The sequence below is a fragment of the Theropithecus gelada genome, chromosome 1 (genome assembly GCF_003255815.1).
Source record: "Theropithecus gelada isolate Dixy chromosome 1, Tgel_1.0, whole genome shotgun sequence".
Taxonomy (NCBI): domain Eukaryota; kingdom Metazoa; phylum Chordata; class Mammalia; order Primates; family Cercopithecidae; genus Theropithecus; species Theropithecus gelada.
In genome coordinates this window covers 154,418,254-154,435,999 of record NC_037668.1, presented here as the reverse complement: position 1 = coordinate 154,435,999, position 17,746 = coordinate 154,418,254, and the positions used below count along the sequence as shown (strand labels likewise).

Here is a 17,746-nt window from a genome sequence, read left to right as displayed (position 1 = left end):
GTTGAAAAAACACATCAGTTTTTACTTACACCTGTCACCAAAATCTTACTCATAATATAGACTATGGACCAGGATCTGGACTATTTTTAAGCAGGTTTTTATTTCCCTCAAAAAATGAATTAATAATGAAAATAACTCAGGAAGAGTAATAGTTAGCAATTTAACATTTTAGGTTTTCTATATGACCTGTAATACCAGCTAACAACATAACCTTAAAAAGGCTACTCCAAGTACTATTGCATTTTAAGACATCCATGAAATGATTGGAGAATCTCTTATCCCTAATGAGACTCTGGGTAAACTTGTACATAATGTTCTTACCAATAATACAGGAAAGCTCTCTTGCTCAAGAAAACATGGCCAGTAATCTCAAACAAGTAAATATGTGCTATGCTGCGAAGAATATGCAAAGGCGAGGAAGATGATTTTCTCTTATAATCTCCCTTGGTATCATATTTAACACACTTTGTAAATGTATTTTTTGGTTAATTATGTAGTTAGGGCATCACGCAGAGTAGCAAGTAAATTGAGACTGTTTTCTGTTTCAAAACTTAGCAGATTTTGGCATCCAAAAAGTATAGATGAGGTATGCTACAGTTCTGAATATTTGGGTTTACCTCATGTAAAATAAACTTTATTCATGTATTCAACAAATATTTACTGACCACTTCTAAGGGTCAAGGACAGTTTTAGTTACTGGAAATTTGGCCATGCAAGGCCACTGCCTTAAGAGAGCTCACATTCTAGTGGATAAAGCTAAGAAATAAAACTTTTATCTTTTTTTTTTTTTTAATTTTTTATTTTTTTCGCTTTGCAAGGTTTTGTTTGTTTGACAGCAGGAATGGGCTGGGGAGGGTCCCTCACGAGCTGGACCCCTTGTTCCGTCTGGCCGTGAGGAGACCCACGGCGGTGCTGGCGGCCAAGGGGAACTGGCAGAACGAGATCAGCTGGAGCGCACTGATTTCGAGGCTTTGTGTTCATTTCGCCCTAGGCCCCTTCTCGATGGGCTTTCCAATGTCCTTTCCCCGGAGCTTGAGGCCAATGGCCCGCTCGATTTTGCCCAGCACCTGGTTATTGGGTATGGCCCGTCCGCTCTCATAGTCCGCGATCACCTGTGGCTTCTCATTGATTTTCGTGGCCAGGTCCTTCTGCGTAAGCCCCTTGCTCTGCCGACCCTGCTGGATCACCTTGCCCACCTGCAGGGTCACCCTGTCATGGTGCAGCTCCTCCGTTTCCCGGTCCAGCTTGGCTGTGTTCTTGGTGATAGAATGTTGTTTGTTCTGGCCAGCAGCCCATTTCTTGGAAGTCTCCACATCTTCTCCTCGTCTCTGGGCCGCTAAGATAGCCTGCTTGGACTTGGCCTGGGCGGCGTGGGGCCCTTCTTGCGTAGCACCGTCACCGTGTCCCAGTCGCTCTCGGCCATGGCGGGCGAAGGCCAAAACTTTTATTTTTTATATATATATATATGTGTGTGTGTGTGTGTGTGTGTGTGTGTGTGTTGTGTTTGTGTGTGTGTGTGTGTGTGTATATATATATATATATATTTTTTTTTTTTTTTTGACAAGGTCTCGCTCTGTCACTCAGGCTGGGGTGCAGTGATGCAATCATAGCTCACTGCTGCCTGAAAACCTCAAACTGCTAGGCTCAAACCATCTTCCCACCTCAGCCTCCAGAGTAGCTGGGACTACAGGTACATGCCACCACACTTGGCTAATTGTTTTTATTTTTGTAGAGATAGGGGGTCTCACTATGTTGCCCAGACTGGTCTTGAACTCCTGGCCTCAAGCAGTCCTCCGGCTTCAGCCTCCCAAAGTGCTGAGATTACAGGTATGAGTCATTGTGTCCACTGGAAACCATTTTTTTACATTTACAAGGCACCTACTGAGTGTGTTGCATGCTAAGATTGAACTCTAGAAAATGATATGATGGAAGGAAGTGGGGGTGCTATTTTCGATAGGGTAACAGGGAAGGCCTTTAAAGAAGGTATTTGGGATGTTAGAGGGACAGAAACAAGACCTGGATGGCTGGAATCCAGTGAATGAAAGGGAGGGTGGCACAAGATAAGGATGGAGAGGCAGGCAGGAGCTTGATCGTGCAACTTCATACAAACATTTGCTTGGCATCTCCTCCTTTCCTGTCTTTCTCTGTTTACTAGGTTTCCATTCATTTCATCCGAATGGCCACAGTCTTTGCTCTTCAGAAAAAGATATCTTAGGAACATAACCTATAGTTATGATATTCTAATCTACTTATCTCTAAAAGTTAATCATGCATTCTTCATAGTGCTTAAAATGCCCTTATAAAGAGAATTTCTTTGCAGATCCAGGATAACTGGCAAAGGAGTCAATGAAAGTGATTGTTGAAAACAACAAATACCTTGGGTCTAGTGGTGGTAGAGGCCCTTGGCAGAATTGTCTTTGCTATTTGAAATGTAAATTTATTCTTGCTGTAAAGACAAACTCAATATTCAATACAAAAATATAATTATTTTATCGGTACAAACTTACTATCTCTTTAATGCCCCCTACTGTGGTATCCTGTTAATCACAGTAATATATTAAAACCGGGGTGGAGTCAGCTAAGCTGTAGCTTTCCAGAAGAATGCTTTTTGAAGCTTAGCTGCTTCTTCTAAAAACAATATCCTTACTTAACTCTCTGGGTTATAAAATGTTTATGTGAAAAACCTTCCAAAACAGTTTTAATCAAAAGTCAGAAACTTATTAAACCTTTTTCTTTCTTTAGTATTAGGATACAGTGCATTAAAATGCATAAGAACAGGTAACAGATGAAGCTTTGTTCTTCAACCCCCTTGATGCCTGTAGCTTTGATACTTAAAATTACCTTAAGTTTGAGGTAGGAAAGACTTCTTCTTGTTTCAAAGCCCTTGCATATCAACCTCTTACCAAAGCACTTGGAGATAATGTGATGAGAAAGGCAAACTCGGAAAGGGAGAATAATCAGTATTTCAAAAGTAATTTCTCTCTTCAAGGATCCTAAAAGTTTTAATAAAGTTTTAAATGGATGGAAGTAGTAAAGAAAAAACAGTGTACCATATTCCTTTAAAATTCAGGGTAAATTTAAAACCTATAATTGATAATTGAAGGTCTTCCTGACCCTATAACACTCCAATACCACCTTGTTGACAGTACAAACAAGGGCATAGCCCAAAAGCATTGAGGCCACTGACAACCCATAGCCTTCCTATCAAAAATCCTTAACCCAGCAGGTTTCTTAACAGGGGATCTAAATCTTAATTAATTACCATACAAACATGTGAGTTGTTTGCACTCAGCCAAATCTTAAAGTGCAGAATCAGGACAGAGCCAGCTATACCAATTCTAAGTTAATGTGAACTGAACAAGGTTTTATTAATAGCAAAGAAGACTTAAAATCCCAAACTTACAAGGTTTTCAACAAAAGTAAAGTTTGCTAAAAGTTAACAGTGTAACATGTATTATCCTAATACCACAGACTCTCAAAGGATTTCTCAGACAGTTTGCAAGAAATAACAGAATCTATCCAGTAAGGATAGTATCTACAATCCCAGATAGACTCTTTGGCAGTAGTGACTCTCCAAACCCGCCGAGGCCTAGACCTCATCACTGCTGAGAAGGACTCTGCCCCTTAGGGGAAGAGTGTTGTTTTTACACTAACCAGTCAGGGATAGTACAAGATGCTGCCTGGCGTTTATAGGAAAAGGCTTCTGAAATCAGACAATGCCTTTCAAACTCTTATACCAACCTCTGGAGTTGGACAGCATGACTTCTCCCCTTTCTAGGTCCCGTGACTGCCATCTTGCTATTACTAGCCTTCGGGCCCTGTATTTTTAACCTCTTTGTCAAATTTGTTTCCTCTAGAATCGAGGCCATCAAGCTACAGATTGTCTTACAAATGGAACCCCAAATGAGCTCAACTAACAACTTCTACCAAGGATCCCTGGACCAACCCCCTGGCCCTTTCACTGGCCTAAAGAGTTCCCCTCTGGAGGACACTACAACTGCATGGCCCCTTCTTCACCCCTATCCAGCAGGAAGTAGCTAGAGCGGTCATTGTCCAATTCCCAACAGCAGTTGGGGTGTCCTGTTTAGAGGGGGTTTGAGAGGTGAAGCCAGCTGGGCTCCTGGGTCCAGTGGGGACTTGGGGAACTTTTCTGTCTAGCTAAAGAATTGTAAACACACCAATCAGTGCTCTGTGTCTAGCTAAAGGTTTGTAAATGCACCAATCAGCACTCTGTAAAAACGGACCAATCAGCTCTCTGTAAAATGGACCAATCAGCTCTCTGTAAAATGGACCAATCAGCAGATGTGGGTGGGGCCAAATAAGGGAATAAAAGGTGGCAACCTGAGCCAGCAGTGGTAACCCCCTCTGGTCCCCTTCCAGGCTGTGGAAGGTTAGTTCTGTCAGTCCTCACAATAAATCTTGCTGCTGTTCACTCTTTGGGTCCGCACTATTTTAATGAGCTATAACACTCACTGCGAAGGTCTGCGGCTTCACTCCTGAAATCAGTGAGACCATGAACCCACCAGGAGGAACAAACAACTCTGGACACGCCATCTTTAAGAGCTGTAACACTCACTACGAAGGTCTGCGGCTTCACTTCTAAAGTCAGCAAGACCACGAACCCACCAGAAGGAAGAAACTCCGGACACATCTGAACATCTGAAGGAACAAACTCTGGACACACCATGTTTAAGAACTGTTACACTCGGCCAGGCATGGTGGCTCATGCCTGTAATCCCAGCACTTTGGGAGGCTGAGATGGGCAGATCACAAGGTCTGGGGATCAAGATCATCCTGGCCAACATGGTGAAACCCCTTCTCTACTAAAAATACAAAAATTAGCCGGGCGTGATGGTATGTGCCTGTAATCCCAGCGACTCAGGAGGCTGAGGCAGGAGAATCACTTGAACCAGGGAGTTGGAGGTTGCAGTGAGCTGAGATCACGTGACTGCACTCCAGCCTGGTGATAGAGTGAGACTCTGTCTAAAAAAAATAAAGAAAAAAAAGGAACGGTAACACTCACCATGAGGGTCTACGGCTTCATTCTTGAAATCAGTGAGACCAAGACAGGAAGGAACTAATTCCAGACACACTTTCATGCTATTTCATGTACTTCATGCCATAGGTCTCATGTCTTTTATTCTTACTCCTTCCAGTCCATTCTCAACATTTGAGCCACTGTGGCCCCTTTAAAACATAAACCAAATCATGTCCTCTTCTGATCAAAACAGAGGAGGCTCCCTATGTGACTCACAGTAAAAGACCAAAAGTCCTTACCAAAAATTTCTACTGGATCTTGTTCCACCACACCATTACACCCCAACCAATTTATCTTCCACTCACTCACCGCACTCCAGCCATCCTGGATTCCTTGCTTTCCCTTGAAAATGGCAGGCTAGCGTTCATCTTAGAGCCTTTGCACAGTCTGTTTCCTCTACCAGCAATGCTGTTGCCCTGCTATCTTCATGGCTAACTCCATTACCTCCTTCAAAACATCTTGAGTTTCAACTGCTTGTCAGGACCAACTTTGAACACCTATTTCAAATTTCATCCCCACCCACTCTGCACTCTCAGTGCCCCTTAGTATGACCTACTTCTTATTTTTTTCTATAGCACATATCACCTTCTAATATAAAATACTGTAATATAATACGTTATATACTGTATGTTTCTTTTTTCTTTTTTTTTTTTTGAGACAGGGTCTCACTTCATTGCCCAGGCTGGAGTGCAGTGATATGAACATGGCTTACTGTAGTCTCAGCCTCCTGGGCTCAAGTGATCCTCCCACCTCAGCCTCCCAAGTAGCTGGAACTACAGGTGCATACCACCACATCCTGCTAATTTTTGTATTTTTTGGTAGAGATGGGGTTTCCCCATGTTGCCCAGACCAAACTCCTGGGCTCAAGCAATCCACCCTCCTCCCCCTCTCAAAGTGCACAATTGTAGACATGAGCCACCATGCCCAGCTAATTGTATATTTCATATATATTTTATATAATGTTTATTTCTTTTTATTTTTACTTTTTTTTCTTTTGAGATGGAGTCTGGCTCTGTCGCCCAGGCTGGAGTGCAGTGGCATGATCTCAGCTCACTGCAACTTCTGCCTCCCAGGTTCTCACTGCAACCTCTGCTTCCCAGGTTCAAGCAATTCTCCTGCCTCAGCCTCCTAAGTACCTGGGACTACAGGCACCCACCACCACACCTGACTAATTTTTTGTATTTTTAGTAGAGATGGGGTTTCACCTTGTTGGCCAGGCTGGTCTCAAACTCCTGACCTCAGGTGATCTGCCCGCCTAGGCCTCCCAAAGTGCTGGGACTACAGGCGTGAACCACTGCACCCGGCCATAAAAATTTTCTTTAAAAAACTATATATTGGGCCGGGCGCGGTGGCTCACACCTGTAATCCCAGCACTTTGGGAGGCCGAGGTGGGCAGATCACGGGGTCAGGAGATTGAGACCATCCTGGCTAACACGGTGAAACCCCGTTGCCATTAAAAATACAAAAATTAGCCAGGCGTGGTGGCGGGTGCTTGCAGTCCCAGCTGCATGGGAGGCTGAGGCAGGAGACCCACTGGCGTGAACCTGGGAGGCGGAGGTTGCAGTGAGGCGAGATCGTGCCACTGCCCTCCAGCCTGGGTGACAGAGTGAGATTCTGTCTTTAAAAAAAAAAAAAAAAAATGTTGTTTTGAATTACGTATGTATTGTGCAATGGCTAAATCAAGCTAACTGACATAGTAATTACTTCCCATACTTATTTTCTGTGGTGAGAACACTTAAAATCTACTCTCCTAACAATTTTCAAGACTATGATACATTGTTATTTACTATAGTCACCATGCTATGCAATAGATCTCTTGAACTTATTTCTCCTAACTAAAATTTTGTATCCTTTGACCAGTGTTACTGAAACACTCAGTTCCTGGTTACCGTTTTTCTGCTCTCTGCTTCTATTAACGAGTTCAACTTTTTTAGATTCCACATATAAGCGAAATCATGCACTATTTATCTTTCTGTGCCAGGCTTATTTCATCTGGCATAATGTTCTCCAGGCTCACCCATGATACACACACACACACACACACACACACACACACACACACACACGTAGAGTTTATCATTCATTTTCTCCTCCTCCTAACTTGTAAGGCTCATAAGAACAGGGATATTTACTAAGAACAGTACCTGACACATAGCAAGCACTCGATAAATATTTGCTATTAAATGGACAATGTAGAGAACAATCTATATTTATTATGGAAAAACTTTATGCATGGGAGTTAATAAGCATTTGAATTGTTCAGTTATTTATGTAGAGGCCAAGGTGATCAACTTAAATTCCTTCCTCAATATTTAGCATAATGCTAAGATAAAAATTTTTCTTTCACTGTTCTTTATTATTCACATAAATGCTATTCTCAACTGTTCATTATTCAGATAAATGGTATTGCTCTCAAAGAGGGCACAGTGAGTGAGCAGATCAATAACAAATCACTGTTAAGCAGGATGCTCAGAGATGATATGCTATAATGATGCTGATTTAGTAGCATCTTATACAGAAAAGGGAAATACAGGAATTTTGCAGTAATGGAGTATAACATTTCCCCTTTAGGTTTCAACTACAAATAAGCTACTTAGAAGTCTGTGGATCATAGGTTTCTGAGGCTGGGAAACAATATTTGCTGGTAAGCAGTAAGGCAGTCAATCTCATTTGGATGTAAATAAAAACAATATTGCTTCTTCCAGACTTAAAACTTGCCATATTTTTCTTTGGATGGGGGGATGTTAAATATTCTCTGTTATTTAAAATAATTTCAAAATAAACTATTTCAGTGCTTTCAAAGAAAACTCATTGAGAACAGTAGCATGAACGAGCCTAATGCTACAGTGAGGAGAATGCAAATGAGGAAAGAATACTCCACCTCTCTGAAAGCTAGAAATCTAAGTCAGGCCTAGGAAGTCTATCCTGGCCTGGTAGAAGGGTATGTTAGACCTAAAGAATCAGTATGGGACTATATTTCCGACTTCAATTTAATGGGTTTTCAAAAAACAGTATCAAGAATTTATGTGGGCCAGGCGCGGTGGTTCACGCCTGTAATCCCAGCACTTTGGGAAGCCAAGGTGGGAGGATCACAAGGTCAGGAATTCGAGACCAGCCTGGCCAGCGTGGTGAAACTCCGTCTCTAACAAAAATACAAAAAATTAGCCAGGCATGGTGGCGAGTGCCTGTAGTCCCATCTACTCAGGAGGCTGAGGCAGGAGAATTGCTTGAACCCAGCAGGCAGAGATTGCAGTGAGCCGAAATCGCACAATTCCACTCCAGCCGGGGAAAAAAAGGGAGACTTTATAAAAAAAAAAAAAAAAAAAAAAAAAAAGGAATTAATGTGGCTGGAAATTAAGACCTATTAAGAAAGGTCAGGGTCTTGCTCTGTCATCCAGGCTGGAGTGCAGTGGCATGATACATAGCATACTGTAACCTCCAACTGCTGGACTCAAGCAATCCTCTCACCTCAGCCCCACAGGTAGCTGAGACTACAGGTGCGCATCACTGTGCCCTACTAATTTTTATTTTATTTTATTTAGTTTATTTTTTGTAGAGACAGTGTCTTGCTACATTACCCAGGCTACTCTCAAACTCATGACCTCAACTGATCATCCTACCCCAGCCTCCCAAAGTGCTAGGATTATAGGCATAAGCCACTGCACCCTGTCAGAAGTTTCTTTCATGTCGTATTTTATAAGTTACATATTGTTTCCCTATATATTACCTCATTTTGTCATTTTGATCATGACTAAGGTGTCCACCAAATAGGTTAGATAATTTAAAAAATAATAAAAATGAGTTTTTTTAATTTTAAATGAGATGTAAACATCTTTTTGTTTCATTATTTTTACAGACATGACTTCGGATATATTACATTTCAAAATTATTGTTATGGTATAAGGACTATTGCTTTTTATTACATAGGACAGATGGTCCCCAAGTTTAGACAAGGTTGAAGTTAAAGGAAGATGAGACAACCCTGGCTCACTGTGCCTAGGTGAAGAGCAGTTTGTCCCTGAAACTGTCCACACTCAATTTTGTCGTGTATCCAGAGTCGGTCCAGCTTTCAGGCTTCCTCTTGCTAAACAAAAACTCAACAAAGCTGAAAGAAGTATTTCCCCATTGTAATTAATACAATTACTTCCCATTTTATACATGTTCAAGGACTTTGTGCTCCAACAAAAGGTGACAAAGAAATACATAATGTCTCTCTCTTTTTTTTTTTTTTTTTGAGAGGGAGTCTCACCTTGTCACCCAGGGTGGAGTGCAGTGGCACGATCTCAGCTCACTGCAACCTTCGCCCCCCTGGGTTCAAGTGATTCACCTGCTTCGGCCACCCAAGTAGCTGGGACTACAGACAGGTGCCACCACACCCAGTTAATTTTTGTATTTTTAGTAGAGACGAGGTTTCGCCATGTTGGCCAGGCTGGTCTTGAACTTCTGACCTCAGGTGATCTGCCCACCTCAGCCTCCAAAGTGCTGGGATTATAGACGTGAGCCACCACGTCCAGCCTTTAACACATCTTAAATTTAAAGATTAAACATTAAGTATGACTGAAAATTATAACAATTTAAATATTAAATGAAAATCATCAGTCTGTTACCAGTTGTCAGATAAAATGAATAAAGTATTACAAACAAGATAAGCTAAATGCTATCAAAAATAAAGAAAATGTAACACATTTATTACAAAAAACGATTTTTTTCCAAAAGTTGTTCCTCTAAGTGTGTTGATTGGTTATTAGTGAACTTATTTTTGTGCAAATTTTTCCTGCTGCCGAAAAAGCTATTCGTGGTCCTATAATAGCTGGAAAAGAGTACAACAGACAAACCCCATGGAGATGGAGAGGGAGAGGCATGCGCCATGCGCTGGAGCTGAGGTATTGCAGGATACACCGAGGAAAAGCTGAAAGAATGCACAGAGAACTGGTTGTCACAGAAGCAGTTGGAAAAAAAGATAGGCCAGGTGAAGCCAAGACACTCTGAAGTGTGGCTGGGCACGGTGACTCACACCTGTAATCCAAGCACTTTGGGAGGCCAAGGTGGGTGGATCATTTGAGGTTAGGAGTTCGAGACCAGCCTGGCCAACATGGTGAAACCCCATTTCTACTAACAATACAAAAATTAGCCAGGCATAGTGGCATGCACCTGTACTCGGGAGGCTGAGGCAGGAGAATCGCTTGAACCCAGGAGCCAGAGGTTGCAGTGAGTGAAATCACGCCATTGAACTCCAGCCTAGGTGACAGAGTTAGACTCCATCGCAAAAAAAAAAAAAAAAAAAAAAAAAAAAAAAACACTCTGAAGTGGTTTACAAGAGTATGTAGTACAGGAACAAATCTGAGAGCTTGGCAGCCAGTTGAGAGACTGGGGTGGCTCCCGTGGCATGGTTCCTGCCTTTTGGAACCTAATTTATTCAATGTTGTCTTCATTTGGGTTTCCCCCAAAAAAATAATAAATTAAAATTTTAAAAAAGACCCTGAGACAGCTGGGCGCGGTGGCTCACGCCTGTAATCCCAGCACTTTGGGAGGCCAAGGTGCGTGGATCACCTGAGGTTGGGAGTTCGAGATCAACCTGACCAACATGAAGAAACCCCGTCTCTACTAAAAATACAAAAAGTACCTGGGCGTGATGGCTCATGCCTGTAATCCCAGCTACGTGCAAGGCTGAGGCAGGAGAATCACTTGAACCCAGGAGGCGGAGGTTGCAGTGAGCCGAGATCAAGCCATTGCACTCCAGCCTGGGCAATAAGAGCAAAACTCCGTCTCAAAAAAAAAACAACAAAAAACCCTGAGATAGAACTTGGGTATAGGAAGATTATTTGTGAGGCGATCCTAAGAAGCAGAGATGAGGAAATGGAGAAAGTGAGAGGGAAAGGAGAAAAGGCAAAAAGTGTGTTAAAAAGTGTGTTTTACTGAGTGGGTTTCTGCTGTGGGTAACTACAGCTCAGTCCTGCTGCAGATCCTTTGAGAAACTGTGTGGATTGTATCTCAGAATTGTCTGCTGGAAGTTGAGGAGGCCAGGGAACTTACCCACCCACTCCACACCCTGTTGGTTGAAGATTGCCCCCATGGGTGTTCACCCACAACCCCACTTCTGTGCCGCACCTCATTGTAACAAAGCAAGCTCTCAAGAGGCTGAAGAAAGCCTTCAGGCAAAGGAGAGAAATGCAGTGCTTGAAATGAGACACTGAGTGTGTGAAAACCATCCTCTCCTGCAACTGCAAGTGAACTCAGGAGTGCCAAACGGATATGAGGCAGAGTATGAACAGTGTTTGCTACAGAGACTTTTCCTGTGGATTCAGAAAAGGCCATTCAGTGCAGAGGTTTAGCCTTTGCTCTCCCACACTGTAATTCCACTTTTAAAATTGGGCTAAGGCGGGGCGCGGTGGCTCACGCCTGTAATGGCAGCACTTTGGGAGGCCGAGGCGGGTGGATCACCTGAGGTCCGGAGTTCAAGACCAGCCTGACCAACATGGAGAAACCCCGTCTCTACTAAAAATACAAAAATTAGCCAGGCATGGTGGCTCATGCCTGTAATCCCACCTACTCGAGAGGCTGAGGCAGGAGAATCGCTTGAACCCAGGAGGCGGAGGTTGTGGTGAGCTGAGATCGCGCCATTGCGCTCCAGCCTGGGCAAAAAGAGTGAAACTCCATCTCAAAAATAAATAAATAAATAAATAAAAATAAAATAAAATTGGGCCAAGGCCAGGTTCAGTGGCTCACATCTGTAATCCCAACACTTTGAGAGGCCGAGGCAGGAGGATTGCTTGAGGCCAGGAGTTTGAGACCAGCCTGGGCAACATCGCAAGACCCTGTCTGTACAAAATAAAATAAAAATTAGCTGGGTGTGGTGGGGTGCACCTGTAGTCCTAGCTACTCAAGAGGCTGAGGTAGGAGGATCACTTGAGCACAGAAGGTCCAGGCTGCAATGAACTATGATTGCACCACTGCAGTCTCCAACTTGGATGACATGTCTCTTTAAGGAAAAAAAAAATTGATAGCCAGGCGCTGTGGCTCATGCCTGTAATCCCAGCACTTTGTGAGGCTGAGGAGGGGCAGATAACGAGGTCAGGAGTTCGAGACCAGCCTGACCAACATGGTGAAACCCCCCTGTCTACTGAAAATACAAAAATTATTCAGGCATAGTGGCACGCGCCTGTAATCCCAGCTACTTGGGAGGCTGAGGCAGGACAATCACTTGAAACAGGGAGGCGGAGGTTACAGTGAGCTGAGATCATGCCACTGCACTCCAGCCTGGGTGATAGAGCGAGACTCCATCTCAAAAAGAAAAAAGAATTGAGCTCACCCATCAGTAATGAGATTCATATATGTCTGCACAGTCTGACTGGTGGTCCTGGGTAAACTAAGGAGACAGTCGTCCCTAGTCCTGTGTCTTCCCTAGTCTCATGTCTTCCTGGAAGGATACCATGCCCCAGATTTCCTCTCAGGGCCTGGTGGTACAGAGAGCAGTGACACACAGCTGAACTAGGGAAAATGCAGGTGCCTAAAGAGACCCTGGGTAGGCAGCTTAAGGAGAAGTTAGATTGAATCAGCCTGACACGGTGGCTCACGGCTATAATCCCAGCACTTTGTGAGGCCGAGGCAGGCAGATCACCAGGTCAGGAGTTTGAGACCAGCCTGGCCAATATGGTGAAACCCCATCTCAACTGAAAATACAAAAATTAGCTGGGCATGATGGCACACACCTGTACTCCCAGCTGCTTAGAAGGCTGAAGTAGGAGAATCGCTTGAACCCAGGAGGCAGAGGTTGCAGTGAGCTGAGATCGCGCCACTGCACTCCAGCCTGAAGACAGAGCAAGACTCCGTCTCAAAAAAAAAAACACGGAACCTGCCCATAAGTAGAGAGAAATAAAATGAAGAATGAGGTAACCTTAAAACCCAACTTAAGCCAGGCACAGTGACTCACACCTGTAATACTAGCACTTTGGGAGGCCAAGGCGGGCGATTCACCTGAGGTCAGGAGTTCAAGACCAGCCTGGCCAACATGAAGAAATCCCATCTCTACTAAAAAAAAAAAGAAAAAATTAGCCGGATGTGGTGGCGCATACCTGTAATACCAGCTACCCGGGAGGATGAGGTAGGAGAATTGCTTGAACCTGGGAGGCAGAGGTTGCAGTGAGCCGAGATCATGCCACTGCACTCCAGCCTGGGCAACAAGAGTGAAACTCCGTCTCAAAAAAAAAAAAAAAAAAAAAAAACTTAAAACACAGCTTTCAATTTATAACAAAAATAGTTTACATTTTTGAACACTTGGTTGGTATAAATAATTGTATGTGTATTTGTATTCCATTCTGTCCACAGGGATTTGAAATTGCTTTACGTGTTTGCAGAAACAAAAATACAATTACATAAGAGCCTTGTTTAAAAACGAGTCACATGCTTCATAACAATGTTTTGGTCCAGGATGGACAGCATAAACATGGTAGCATACAATGATAATACCTAAGTTGTTTTTGTTTTTGTTTTTTGAAACAGGATCTCGCTCTGTAGCCCAGGCTGGAGTATAGTGGAGTGATCACAGCTCACTGTAGCTTAGGCCTCCAGGGCTCAAGTGATCCTCCCACCTCTCAGCCTCCCAAGTAGCTGTGACTACAGGCCTGTGCCACCATGCCCAGCTAATATTTTGTATTTTTTGTAGAGATGGGTGGGATTTCACCATGTTGCCCATGCTGGTCTCAAACTCCTGGGCTCAAGTGATCTGCCTGCCTCAGCCTCCCTAAATGCCGGGATTACAGGAATGAGCCACCACTCCCAGTCAGTAGTCCTTAAGATTATAAAGGAGCTGAAAAATTTGTATCACTCAATGATGTCGTAGCCACGGTAAGTTGTAGTGCACTGCATTACTCACATATTTTTGGTGATGCTGGAGAATAACAAACCTACTGAACTAAGATGCCAGTTGTATAGAAGTGTAGCACATACAATTATGTACAGTACATAATACTTGATAATGATAAACAACTACGTTACTGGTTTATGTATTTATTGTACTGTACTTTTTTTTTTTTTTTCTTTTGAGACAGAGTTTTGCTCTTATTACCCAGACTGGAGTACAATGGCACGATCTCAGCTGACCACGACCTCCACCTTCCGGGTTCAAGCAATTCTCCTGCCTCAGCCTCCTGAGTAGGTGGGATTACAGGCAAGTGCCATCACGCCCGGCTAATTTCGTATTTTTAGTAGAGATGGGGTTTCACCATGTTGGCCAGGCTGGTCTCGAACTCCTGACCTTGTGATTCACCCGCCTCGGCCTCCCAAAGTGCTGGAATTACAGGCATGAGCCACCTCGCCTGGCCACCATATTGTTATTGTACTCTTTCTATGCTTAGATACACAAGGACTTACCAAGTGTTCAGGATAGTAACATGCTGTACAGGTTTGTAGCTGAGGTGTATAGTAGTCTGTATCATCCAGGTTTGTATAAGTATGTACTATGATGTTCAAACAATGATAAAATCGCCCAATGACACATTTCTCAGAACATTTCCCTGTCATTAAGCAACCCATGACTGTATTTACAGTGAGTTATTAAACCCCTAAGGATGCCAGGTGCGGTGGTTCATGCCCATAATCCCACACTTTGGTGGTTCATGCCTGTAATCCCGCACTTTGGGAGGCAAAGGTGGTGGATCACCTGAGACTGGGCGTTCCAGACCAGACTGACCAACATGGAGAAACCCCATCTCTACTAAAAATACAAAATTAACCGGGTGTGGTGGTGCATACCTGTAATCCCAGCTACTCAGGAGGCTGAGGCAGGAGAATCGCTTGACCCCGGGAGGCAGAGGTTGCAGTGAGCCGAGATTGTGCCATTGTACTCCAGCCTGGGCAACGAGAGCAAAACTCTGTCTCAAACAAACAGACAAACAGCCTATGGATATTCAGTGGCTGGCTGGGGATTCACAAAACTACAAGATAAATATGGCACAGCTTTAAGAAACAACAGTGTTACAATGATTTTCATAGGCGAAGGTGTGGGAGGAGCTGCCTGAGATGTACATTGGAGATGGTTACCATTCTCCTAAAAAGCTACAGCATAAAGATACTGTTATGTTTATTTTTAAATTTTTATTTATTTATTTATGTATTTTGAGATGGAGTCTTGCTCTGTCACCAGGCTGGAGTACAGTGGCACGATCTCGGCTCACTGCAACTTCTACCTCCCAGGTTCAAGGGATTCCCCGGCCTCAGCCTCCCGAGTAGCTAGGACTACAGGTGCGCACCACCACGCCCTGCTATTTTTTTTTTTTGTATTTTAGTAGAGACAGGGTTTCACCACGTTAGCCAGGATGGTCTTGATCTCCCGACCTCGTGATCTGCCCGCCCCAGCCTCCCAAAGTGCTGGGATTACAGGCATGAGCCACCACAGCCAGTCTTTTTTTTATTACTATTATTTTTTGAGACGGAGTCTCGCTCTGTCACCCAGGCTGGAGTGCAATGGCACAATCTCGGCTCACTACAACCTCCACCTCCTGGGTTCAAGTGATTCTTCTGCCTCATCCTCCTGAGTAGCTAGGACTACAGGTGCATGCTACCACACCCAGTTAATTTTTGTATTTTTAGTAGAGATAGGGTTTCACCATGTTGGAAAGGGTGGTCTCGAACTCCTGACCTCCTGATCTGCCCTCCTCAGCCTCCCAAAGTGCTGGGATTACAGGCATCAGCCACCACGCCCAGCTGATGTTTATGTGTCAACTTTATTGGGCCAAAAGGAATCCAGGTATTTATTTAGTCAAACATTATTTTGGGTGTGTCTGAGAGGGTGTTTCTGGCCAAGATTAACATTTAAATCAGTAAACTGAGTGAAGCATATTAGCATCCATCATGTGGGTGGGCCTCATCACATAAATTGAGGATATCAGACGAGATAGGGCACATTCAGGGTGGTATGGCCGTAGATGAGGGTATCAATAGAACAAAAAAGCTGACCCTCCTTTGAGTAAGGGAGAATTCTTCCTGCCTGATAGCATTTGTTTGAACTAAGACATCAGCTCTTCCTGGGTCAAGAGCCAGCTAGCCTTCAAACAGGAATGATGGCATTGCCTCCCCTGGTTCTCCACTATTCCGACTCAGACCAGAAGTAAAACTATCAGCTCTGCTGGGTCTGCACCTTGCAGACTCACCCTGCAGATCTTTGAACTTACCAGCCTCCATAATTATGTGGGCCAGTTTCTTATTTCATATATATATATAATCTGTTTGTTCTGTTTCTCTGCAGAATGCTGACTAAAACCCAGGCTGAGAACTTTAGTATTTAGCCTGTTGATTTAGAAATAACTTCCTTCCCAATGTCTTCACAAGTATCTGCTAACCTTGGTAAACAAAATTATAATCACTTCATTTCCTAAAAGCTTCAAACTGAAATTGACATAAAAATAAATTATAGAATCCAGGTGGTGGGTAAATTAATTCTCCCTGTATAATTCTTTCTACTTTTCTGTGTGTTTGATAATTTTTATAACAAAATATTTGAAAAAAGAAATTGCTGGCCGGGCACAGTGGCTCATGCCTATAATCCCAGCACTTTGGGAGACCAAGGCAGGCAGATCACCTGAAGTCGAGAATTCGAGACCAGCCTGACCAACATGGAGAAACCCTGTCTCTACTAAAAATACAAAATTAGCTGGGCATGGTGGCTCCTGCCTGTAATTCCACCTACTCGGGAGGCTGAGGCAGGAGAATTGCTTGAACCCGGAAGGCGGAGGTTGCAGTGAGCTGATATTGACGCCACTGCACTCTAGCCTGGGCAACAAGAGCGAAACTCCGTCTCAAAAAATAAATAAATAAAAGAAAGAAAAGAAAAGAAAGTGCTTTGAAGTACATAGGTTATGACAAAAAATCTCTTATATTAAAGAGAAAAAAATATTTATAAAATAGAATAAATTGATACAACCTTACTAGGATTTTAAATAAATGTAGTTTAATTCAAATCCCCCCAATTCCAAAATGGCAGTAACAAGACAAAAATAGAGCAGTGTGAAGTTTTCTATAACTTCACTGCTCCTTTCAGATACCCTACTCAACACCTACCCCTTCTCTTCTCTTTCAGCAAATGGCCTTTCCTCTTCACTGAGAAGAGTGATACCATCAGGCATGAAATGCTCCACTGTCAGGCCAGGCACAATGGCTCATGCTTGTAATCTCAGCACTTTGGGAGGGCAAGGCAGGAGATCACTTGATATCAGGAGTTCAAGACCAGCCTGGCCAATGTGGTGAAACTCCATCTCTACAAAAAATACAAAAAGTAAGCCAGGCGCGGAGGCTCATACCTGTAATCCCAGCACTTTGGGAGGCGGAGGCAGGTGGATCACTAGGTCAGGAGATGGAGACCATCCTGGCCAACATGTCGAAATCTCGTCTCTCCTAAAAATACAAAACTTAGCTGGGTGTGGTGGCATGTGTCTGCAATCCCAGCTACTTGGAAGGCTGAGGCAGGAGAATCGCTTGAACCAGGGAGTTGGAGGTTGCAGTGAGCCGAGATCATGCCACTACACTCCAGCCTGGCGACAGAGCGAGACTCCATCTTTTAAAAAAAAAAAAAAAAAAAAAGTTGGGTGTGGTGGCGGGCGACTCTAGTCCCAGCTCCCCAGGAGGCTGAGTCAGGAGAACTGCTTGAGCCCAGGAGGTAAAGGATGAAGTGAGCCGAGATCATACCACTGCACTCCAGCCTGGGCAACAGAGCAA

The 17,746-nt window shown here is 43.6% G+C and overlaps 1 pseudogene across 1 annotated transcript; it reads right to left on the bottom strand.

Moving 5' to 3' along the window:
- Positions 1-765: 765 nt before the first annotated feature.
- LOC112632396 lies at positions 766-1,423 on the bottom strand (annotated as a pseudogene). The gene has a single exon (XR_003121393.1). The product of XR_003121393.1 is annotated as an endothelial differentiation-related factor 1 pseudogene (transcript).
- Positions 1,424-17,746: the final 16,323 nt, after the last annotated feature.